Source organism: Schistocerca americana, chromosome 9, assembly GCF_021461395.2.
Source record: "Schistocerca americana isolate TAMUIC-IGC-003095 chromosome 9, iqSchAmer2.1, whole genome shotgun sequence".
Classification (NCBI taxonomy): domain Eukaryota; kingdom Metazoa; phylum Arthropoda; class Insecta; order Orthoptera; family Acrididae; genus Schistocerca; species Schistocerca americana.
The window spans coordinates 203,676,491-203,687,094 of record NC_060127.1 but is presented as its reverse complement, the minus strand read 5'-3'; the positions used below and the strand labels follow the sequence as shown (position 1 = coordinate 203,687,094).

The window sequence follows — 10,604 nt, the reverse complement described above, 5'->3', positions numbered from 1 at the left end:
CCTTTGAAAGGAACCATCCCGGCATTTGCCTGGAGCGATTTATGGAAATAACGATAAACCTTAATCAGGATGGCCGGACGCGGGATTGAACCGTCGTCCTCCCGAATGCGCATAGCAATGGTATTCCACGCTTCTGTGTAACAGCGACAGCAGTCGCTCGGGATCTGGGGGAGCCAATGATGCGCGCCCGCTGCGCCACGCCTCCAGAGGCTCTGTCTGTACCATCAGCGCCCTCTGCAGCCGCTCAGCCCACAACACCTGCGTTCGCGCTTCATACTTGTTAACAATGAGATAGTTGGACTGTTTCTTGCTGCATTACATGTAATAAGTCTTCGTACATTTGGAGATATACAAGGTAAGTAAATCCTCTGTTTTCGGTGTTAACTTGTTCGCTAATCATTTCTGCTTCTGTCCAGCTTTTCCTACGACGCCAGTTGCCGCCCTGCTCTGCATCCCACCTCCACTTATCGTTATCTACGAAGTCGTACACAAAACTCACCATGGATGCTAGAGCGCTTCACGTTGCTTGTTGAATGTAGAGGTAGTCGTGTAGATGTGGAAACCCAGTTTGTTTTCGCTGTATAAAAGAAATGTTTACTTCTCTTTCAGCTTCAAAAATTAGCCAAAGCTAATTCATAATGTTTTAGCAATGAATGTAATATTATGAAACACAAAAACTAAATATGTTAAAGTTAAAAAACATTTTCTGCTTGCACAACAACTCATTAATTTTTCAAGAAGTGCAGGTAATGTGGAAACGCCTTAAAATTGTGAGAAACTGACTACTTTAAACGAAAACTATTACAAATGTTAGAAACTATTTTATTTTATATTAAATTTAAATTACACAAAAATATTTTTAAACGCAACTGTAATAGAAAGATGCTTCTTAAGCGAAGTTCACTTGCAAAAATCGCATATGTAAATATCTCCTTCATTTCTGGCACACAAAGAGTGACTCCACTCTTCACACACTACACACTTCAATTCTCCCTGAACGTCTTTGGAAAATGCGCCTCCACAAAAAATACAAATGGCACCTTCTTCAGTAGGTTTTTCTTCCCCAAGTGGGAGATGTAAATCTGACTCGCCTAAAGAGACAGTTGGTGCATTGGGCTCTTCATCTGAACCGGCCGCGGTGGCCGTGCGGTTCTGGCGCTGCAGTCCGGAACCGCGGGACTGCTACGGTCGCAGGTTCGAATCCTGCCTCGGGCGTGGGTGTGTGTGATGTCCTTAGGTTAGTTAGGTTTAAGTAGTTCTAAGTTCTAGGGGACTTATGACCTAAAATGTTGAGTCCCATAGTGCTCAGAGCCATTTGAACCATTTTTCTTCATCTGAATCCTCAGATAACTTAAGCCGTTTTTGCATGGTTTTCTAGGAAGAGCTTCACGTTTTTTCTTGCTTTTGGCAGGTGCCTTAGAAGGCTTCTGTTTACCCTTCAGTAAGGAGTCTTCAAGGCGAAGATGTCAAAACAGTTGATGAACCTGGCTTACGACCTCTGCTGGAAACCTTCCTCTTTAGAGGAGGGATTGGCATGATATCTTCTGGAGACACACACGTGTTTGATGAGGTATTTGACAATGATGTTGACCTTCTGCTTTCTCTTTGGCCATCTTCACTTGGACTGTCAGTTGTCACAGGTCTGAATGCGTTCTGAGTGTCTTCCCGTCTGAGGTAATTACTTCCACCTGGAGATGCTGGATTATCATCAGTTCCTCTCAGCCTTCTGGCCTAATCTAAAGCCAATGTGGGAGCTATAAAATCGATTTCTGCAAAAACAGTCCCGTAGCACGGGAAAATTCCGGTATCCAAAAATCCTTTTGCAGCAACAGAGCCAGTCTGGCACTTTAGGTAGGCTTTCCCAAACAACTTAGATATGTCATATGGTCCCAAGGGCCGGCTACTGTGCCGCAACCATTGGCGAACATACTCAGCGTAATAGGTTTTTAGAGTGGCCATGAAGGTCTTATCAAGTGGCTGAGTTTTATGAGAGGCGTGAGGCGGGATGCTCACGATTGTAACAAGGTTCTCCCTTGCACGTTCTATAACTTGAAGGTTTCTGGCATGACTGTTCTACCCATCAAGAATTAACAACACAGGAGATTATTTTGAGGAATGTGCCTTAGAAATGAAGTGGTCAAACCACTCGCAGAACAGCTCAGTTTGAATTTAGCCTGAAGGATGGCATTTGCCAATTGTTCCAGGTGGTGCTCCTTTCAGTAGAGTATCAGTCCAGTTCTTCCTGGGGAAGATCATCATTGGTGGCACTCATACAGCACATGACAGTCACCAGGGACCCTCACTCTGCTGACGTGAGGGTACCTGCCTGACGTTCACCTTTCCGTCCAACTACGTGTGGTGTTCTGCTCTGGACGGCAGAGAGCCCAGCCTCGTCCACATTGTACACACGATCAGCACTACAGGAGTGTTTACTGTACTCAGCTTTCAAAATGTCAAAAAAACTTGTCTACAGTTTCTTTGTTGAACCCGTTTGCTCTCGAGGATGAGGTCCCCATAGGTTTGTGGACTGTGAGTTTGTTTCTGTGTCGTCTAAGAAAAAGGTCAAACTAAGCTCTACCTGCAGCATTTGAAGTAAAAGGATGATTAATATTATTTCTTTCCGCTAGCTGATATGCCACTCTCTTGACATCTAATCTGGTAAGGCCATAGAAGCGATCATCCATTTCAATGAGGTACTGTACCAACTGTTTATCATAACATCAGGTAATACAGGCTTACGTCCAAGTCTCAAAGAAACACATTCTTCAGGTGACATATCACTATGCACAAACCTTTGAAGTGTCATCTGAGGTACGCTGAAAGCTTTTACTGCTCTTCTTAATTCCATCTGCTTTTCCCTTAATGCTATTATAGCTTTAATCATGTTTCCAGCATCCCACTTCTTCACAATAGCTCTTGGTTTCCGATCAGTTAGCTTTCGTGGTATCTAGAAACAGACGCAAAACGTATTACAAATAATGTATTTGATGTTGGTATTGCGGAAACGTTTCCACAATGCCATCATATGTATGCTTCCATATTATCTACACAATGGCCATTTTAAATTTCGGTAGATTTTATTAAGCAACTATCCATTTAAGATTGACAAAGGACTACTAAAACCTTCTATGCACTTCCCTTTTTAAGCTATCACACGTAAAGAAAGATAACTACAAAGTATGTAGATAAATATAATACGAAAACTCACCTCGAAAACGGTTTAGAAAATGAGCGAACGTAAATTGCCTCACTGTCACGGCGTCTGTTGCTCAACTGACTTCTAACCCTCTACCGTGACAAATCGGAACTATTGCAACAATTTCTGGCTGCCCCGCTAGAGTGCAGCAATCTGCAGGCCAGATACTGGACGTTTCCACTTCACCCACACGCTACCACATATACACCCGTACCTCTACGTTACCACAATCATTAAAAATAGTGCAAAATCTGCCTTAGCCACAATTTTATTTTAAATCGGCAACTTACATTGCGAAACATTATGTAATACTGCACTGATGGATATCCAGTTGAGGGTCGGACTTTTCTGCTAACTGAGGACAAAATTTTCAGAGTTCGACCATGGGTTTAAATGACCATTTTAGGGTGAACTCTTGGGGTGGTATACAAACTTTGTTCAGAAATGTTGTACGAATTTGTTTTTATGTAGTGCAAGCACGACCCTCATTACTGCAATTATGCCACAAGCTATTGTCTGTATAAAAACTGTCATTAGGGTTTTTTGTATAAGTATTGGGAAGCTGTACAGAATTGCAATCGTAATTTTTTTCGCAAATTCGCAGGTAGTTTTGTAACGGCTCCATGTAAGCCGCTACATGGCTCGACCCCACAACTAAAGACACCTGAGTGCCCTCCCGACACTCAGGGAAGAGCCTGATGATAATGAGTAAGATAGGGTTATTTAAATATAGACGATCATTTTAATATTAGGTATGGTAACTGTCTGTAAAGTGTGAATGCGAACGTATGATGATGTATGCGTGAGATGTCGGCTGTGGGTGTGCTATAGGCATAGTGGAAGTGTAGCCAACCTCGAATCTAGTAGAGCCCGACTGCACTGGACCAGAGAGGCATAAGCTCCACGCGCGTCATTAGCGCTCGTTAGGTTGGCAAATAACCGTGTGCGGTATCTCTGATTCCCTGCGGACACGATGTGTGGACCCGGACGAGGGAGACCGTATCGGGGTGGTTGCTGGGAAGACCTGGGTGAGTAAGCACGCTCTGCTCTATCGCTCCGATAGTTAGCGAAGATTTAGAATTCCATGTTCCCTTTGAACTTGGAAGCAGCTTCCCTGCTGAGGAAAGCCACTATGGTATTTCCTAGAATCATCTCGGTTAGGAGAGATAGGGAGGTGATTTCTTTTGCCAAGTAATTCCATGGGAATTCGTGTTCACTGCACTTGGGAGTGAACGGGCGCTCATTGCCGAGTAATACTCAGAATTGCTCAATTTGCATTTCAGTGTGAGTGTGAAGTATATATGCAAAGTGTATTTTATTTAAATGTGTTTATTGACTCCTGGTTGTGGAGAGATTGGTAACACGTGGTCCGCAGACCCCGTGCATTTCTTGGTGAGAAGCTTCAGCTCGACGCAATCACATTTCGTGATCGAGCCGGATCTTCTACGTAAATTCACGCGTGTGATTTAATTGTTCCTTCATATTATCCAATAAAACTCGCCGAGTTAGTTAAACGTGAAGACGGGACTTGCCCGAATTAAAGTTACAGTTGGAACCATGTGCTCTCTCCCAATGTTGTCCCACTTGGTGTATGGGAACCTTCCTCTTTTATCTGTTAGATAAAATGAATAGAGTGAATGTTAGTGTGTGTGTGGCTAAATGATGATAGAAATGTGCAGGCGGCAGTCATTGTCGATTCACGGCACATGTTAGCCGGATGTTTAACTAAGTTTACTTAGATATTATACTATTTGTATCACGCCAGCATTCCGTGATAAGTGAGAGGGAATATTTGAGATGGTAATGTTTATTGAATAAATGTGATTGTGTTATTATATAAATATGTTACAGTGACTTCTCCCAGCCACACCATATTCCCTTATCATTTCACAGAATATTTGGTATGCGTATTTCAGTTAATCACCTGTCTATGTCCCACTCATGGGCATATTTCATTTAATAAACTCTGTAAGGTGGTATTAAAACTTCATTATAATAATATTCTAATTCTAACTTGATCAAAACCACCGAATAGAACTTTAGTTTGAGTATTGATGCTTGTTGCTGCAAATGGCCGCCGGCATCTTCTATAGTACAGGTGCCATTTATAAAATTGAGGAGGCCTGCCGAGGGTGCGGAAAGCAAGTATCGTGCAATTTCTCTCAAGGATTACAATGACTCTAAGCACTATGGGACTGTACATCTGAGGTCATCAGTCCCCTAGACTTCACACACACATACATGCCCGAGGCAGGATTCGAACCTGCGACCGTAGCAGCCGCGCGGTTCCTGACTGAAGCGACTAGAACCGCTCGGTCACTGCGGCCGGCTTTCCAATTTTGCTGAGTGTTATTATTTTCTTAGTGAAATTCTGCAGAAGTATTCAAATGTTGTACAAAGAACTCTAGCTATAGCATTTTTATCAATAACTCTGAAAAATATGTATTTCCGGAAAGTCGGGTTCCACCTTCACCAGGTTCAGTCCCGTCCCAGTCGGCGGCGACGTCGACTGCCCACCCCTCCACCAACTGACAAACATCAACAGCAGTGAAGTGCTCAGAGTGAACAATGTGAAGTATCTCTGTTTTCTTTTTTCTTCGAGAGGACCTAGTTTGTGCGAACAAAGCGTGTGGCAAAATTAAGTCAACTTCTTCAGCAGTACAGCCTGCCTTGTGGATTTATAATGTGTTCCTATTTACAAATGAGCTCTCTTTCAATAATTTAGGATCTTAAATATGTTTGGTGTAAATGAAAATTGGCCGTAGGTATAGAACTTCATGTAAAATGTTCCTCTCACTGTCTCAATCGTTTTCTCCCTCCCCATCCTCTGTGTCTTCATACAGAATCTCCTTTGTCAACTTCAATGTGAAAAACGAACTCAGCCTCACATCGCACCCCTCTTTAAATACACCACCAATAACTTAAAAAAAAGGACCGTTAGACCTTCCAAAGGTAATTTAACACCACATTACACCTTACAACTAGATTTACAATATGCTCTTGAACTAACAATATTATTCTTTCCCTATTATTTTATCTTACATAGTGTCTTTTCCAGTTCCCAAACCATATCAATCAAAGTGCGCCGGATTTTGCCGTTCATCGACTTCGACCTCTTTTATCTGAGCTGCCACTTGTTAAATAATGGTCCATTTAACTTGACACAATTGTATTCTTGTGTAATCGAAATTTTTTCTCTTACATGTAACTGTTTGTCATAATACATACCACAATTAATGTCAGTCTTTCATTTTCAAATATGTCCTCCACAAGCAATTACAGTTAATGCAATAAACATTAGAGGAAAAATTAATTAACTGAGTTTGACAAGAAATGTTCAAAGGCATTTTCTAAAAAGGCTGAAAATAACGGAACTGTTCCAGCCAACAGAAAAAACAAATAGTTTATTGCCGATTACAGAAGCCATTGTTCTGAAATTCCCAAATTTGTAAATAAAAACCATTCTTTTGTTGTCAAAAACTCTTCTGTACTCGCAGGACTAATATTTTACCTGTAAACCTAACCATTACTAAATAATTTTTTTACCAAACTTAGTTGTAATTTTACACGAAGTTACAGTCTCCGAACAAGGTCCTAGCATGTAGGAATCGAAACTTGTACAACTGTACGGGGTGTCAGTCGGTCGCCCATATCACCGCCGATTATTTGGAGCCTCCAACGATACAATCGATTTTTGTGTCTCCTTTTCTATAAGTCTCTCGATGTGAGCAGTGCGAGATGTGATAGACTTATCTCTCGAGGTCACTTCAGACTGGTTCTGTCAGTTCTTCGAAGTTGTCATCGTCCATCACCGGCCAGAGTTTGGCATCGTTCATCGGTTGTCTGCCAGTAACTAGTGAAGTCCTTCCAGTGGAGAAACATGTCTCAAGCTGTCGCTAGTCTTCCTCTGCGCTCGCACGTTACATCACGCATACGAATGCCGCAGTGCCGTTTACATAATCTGAAGCAAATACGTGCTCCTCATTATTTACTCGATCTACCCATTTAATCTTCAGCATTTTTCTATAACAATACATTTCGAAACCTTCCCTTCTCTTCTTGTCGAATGTGTTGATCGTCGACGTTTTACTTCCATACTACGGATAAATAGCTTCAGAATTCCTAGCATTTAAATTTATATTCGGTAACAAATTTTCCTTTTCCGAAATGCTTTTCTTGCCATTGCCAGACTGCACTTTCTGTCTTCTCTACTTTGTCCATCATCACTTATTTAGCTGATCAAGTAGCAAAACTTGTCTACTACCTTTAGTGTCTCATTTAACTACCTCACCATCGTACTTTTTAATTCGAATATAATTTATAGCCTCTTCTCGAGGCACTACGCATTCCGTTCAGCTGATCTTCAAAATATTTTGCCGTCTGTGACGGTTTCGCAATGTCGCCAGCAAAACCTCAAAGTTTTCATTTTTGTTGAAGGTGACCACAGCTTGAGTACAGTAGGCAGGTTGAAAGTTATGTTGGTTGCAGTAAAACGCAGACATGAAGATCCTTGTAGGAGATAGACAAGCGTGTAGAACTGTATGAAACCAGTCTTCAGACTGAAGCCTACAGCACTAACAACGTCAACTCATCGGTTCATCACAAGCTCCTAGACTCGTCGCGACATACTGCCTCCTCAGCTATGAATGACGACTATTTAGCAGATGACTATAATAAAAAGAAAGGATCAAGCTGCTTCTCTTGAGTGTGGACCACACCAGGCCAGTAACTTAGTCAAGTGGCGGGTGACTTAGTAACTGAACGAGTGTGGGCAAAATTATTTTGTAAAGTGACCTGTAGGTGTTAAGTTGACCCCTGACAGTTGCAGTGCGATGCGTGCGCCGGCTTTGCAGGCCTGCTTCGACCAACAACGTAACACGATTTTGTAAACGTCTCTATGGGAATGCCACAGTGTTGTCACAGCTCTGTAGACGGTTACTGTTTTCGCCTGCAGCCGTCAGCACTTTGCAGCTGGAAGCTGGCAGCAGATCTTCTTACACGGTCTCGATTGTAGTGAGCCACACCCAGTAAGTTGGACAGTAGCCGGTGAAGTAGCTTTCCCCAGTTCAGTTCACTACACTTACCACTGAAAAGGTGGTAACCCGTAAGCTCCATCACGGTCTTTACGATTGTTTTTGTTTCGGTCTTCAGTCTGAAAACAGATTTGATGCAGTTCTCCATGCTACTCTATCCTGTGGAAGCCTCTTCATCTTCAAATAAGTACATCCTTCTGACTCTACAAGTTTTACCCGCCACCTATCCCGCCAATAATACACTGGTGATCCCTTGATGTCTCAGAATGTGTCCTACCAACCGATCTCTTCTTCTTGTCAGATTGCACCACAAATTTCTTTTATTTCCCATTTCTGTTCATTACCGCTCATGACCTCAGATTTAATTGTCAGGAAGCCGTTTCTGAAAGTATTTGTATGGAGTGTAGCCATGTATGGAAGTGAAACGTGAACGATAAATAGTTTGGACAAGAAGAGAATAGAAGCTTTCGAAATGTGGTGCTACAGAAGAATGCTGAAGATTAGATGGGTAGACCACATAACTAATGAGGAGGTATTGAATAGAATGGGGGAGAAGAGGAGTTTGTGGCACAACTTGACAAGATGAAGGAACCGGTTGGTAGGGCATGTTGTGAGGCATCAAGGGATCACAAATTTAGCATTGGAGGGCAGCGTGGAGGGTAAAAATCGTAGAGGGAGACCAAGAGATGAATACACTAAGCAGATTCAGAAGGATGTGGGTTGCAGTAAGTACTGGGAGATGAAGAAACTTGCACAGGATAGAGTAGCATGGAGAGCGGCATCAAACCAGTCGCAGGACTGAAGACCACAACATCAACAACAATAACAACATTTCTCTCTTGTTTGCTGGTGACTGAGATAAAAATGCAATGCCGAAACCCGGGATCGAACCAGGGACCTTTAGATCTTCAGTCTAACGCTCTCCCAACTGAGCTATTTCGGCGCACGTGGTGCTTCTTCTGCGATAAGCTTGACTCGGCATAATTCTTCGATTTCGTAATACGTCGGCCACACATCCCACTGGCACACTAAGCACGTGACGGCAATCACGGAATTTTTGTAGGCACGATATCTGGAGATTTCCGCAAGCCGTATTTAAACCAGTCGTGACGAAAGGAAAGTGGCTATAAGTAGTAAGCACGTCGCCAGATGAACGAATAATTTATCTATTAACAATTTGGGGTTAATGACAGACGATCGCATACATCTGCCGTGCAATTTTCTTAACTTCCTCATAACTTTAAACAAATCGACACATTTAAAGATAGAGACAAGTATACAGTGCCTGCATTTTCTGTAAGCAGTCTTGCACAACTTCTAAATATTTCAAGAAAATAATTCCTGAACGCCACAATGCTACCACAAGAAATCTTCTTTGTAATCAACCGCTGTAACGATAACTATCGTCGACTGCAGATTGTCTTTTGATCGAAACTATCGATGATAAGTAACATACTGTGCACTTGCAGCAGGTTTTTGGGGCTTAATGATGACTCCGTGGTAGCCAAAAGTGTCCATTCCTGGCAAAACCGACACGATGGCTTGAGTGGGCAACTTAATAATTGAGGTCGACTACTGCCTTTAACATAGCGTAGAAGAGTATTATCGAAGAACCTCTCACAAAACGCAAAGAGCTTCTACTCAAATGTAAAGGGTGTTGGTGGTACATAGTTAGTGTCCAGACGCTCGTGAACGAGACAGGGACTGAAACTGAGGACAGCAAAGGAAAAGCTGAAACGCTGAATTCGCTTTTCAAATGTTCCTTTACAAAACAAAATCCAGAGGTATTGCCTCAGTTTAATTACTGCGTCACTGCAAACGTGAGTTTCAGTAGTGTTCACAAACAACTAAAATCGCTAAAATTGAACAAAACTCCAATAGAATCCCCTTCCGATTCTATGCCAAATTTGCGACAGAGTAAGCCCCTCTTTTGGCTCCTCGAAACGAAAACGTTGCCCAGTACTTGGAAGAATTCGAAAGTCGCACCAGTCCACAACAAGGGTATCAGAAATGAACCACAAAACTGACGCCCAATATCCTCGATACCCATTTGTTGTAGAACCTTAAGAACGTGTTCTGAGCTCAAACTTAAAAACGTATCTCGAATAGAATGACCTCCTCCATACTGATCTTCATGGATTCGTAACACATCTGTCACGTGAAACCCAACTCGCATTTGTTCCACATATCAAGGCAGTCATGTAGAGGCAGTGTTTCTCGATTTTCTGAAAGCATTTGAATCATTATTGCAGTTCGTGACGTAGCAGTCGTGCTTGGTTTTCACTGTTTACATAGTTTCTGTGCACTGTGTTAATCTTACGCGACAGAATCAGTTGTGTAAGTGTGCAGAAAGGTGGTAAGGCTAATACAATCGT

General features: G+C 42.3%; 1 non-coding gene across 1 annotated transcript; it reads right to left on the bottom strand.

Moving 5' to 3' along the window:
- Window positions 1-9,099: 9,099 nt before the first annotated feature.
- On the bottom strand, window positions 9,100-9,172 carry Trnaf-gaa. The gene has a single exon. It is a non-coding gene; the product is annotated as a tRNA-Phe (tRNA).
- Between the last annotated feature and the right edge of the window lie 1,432 nt (window positions 9,173-10,604).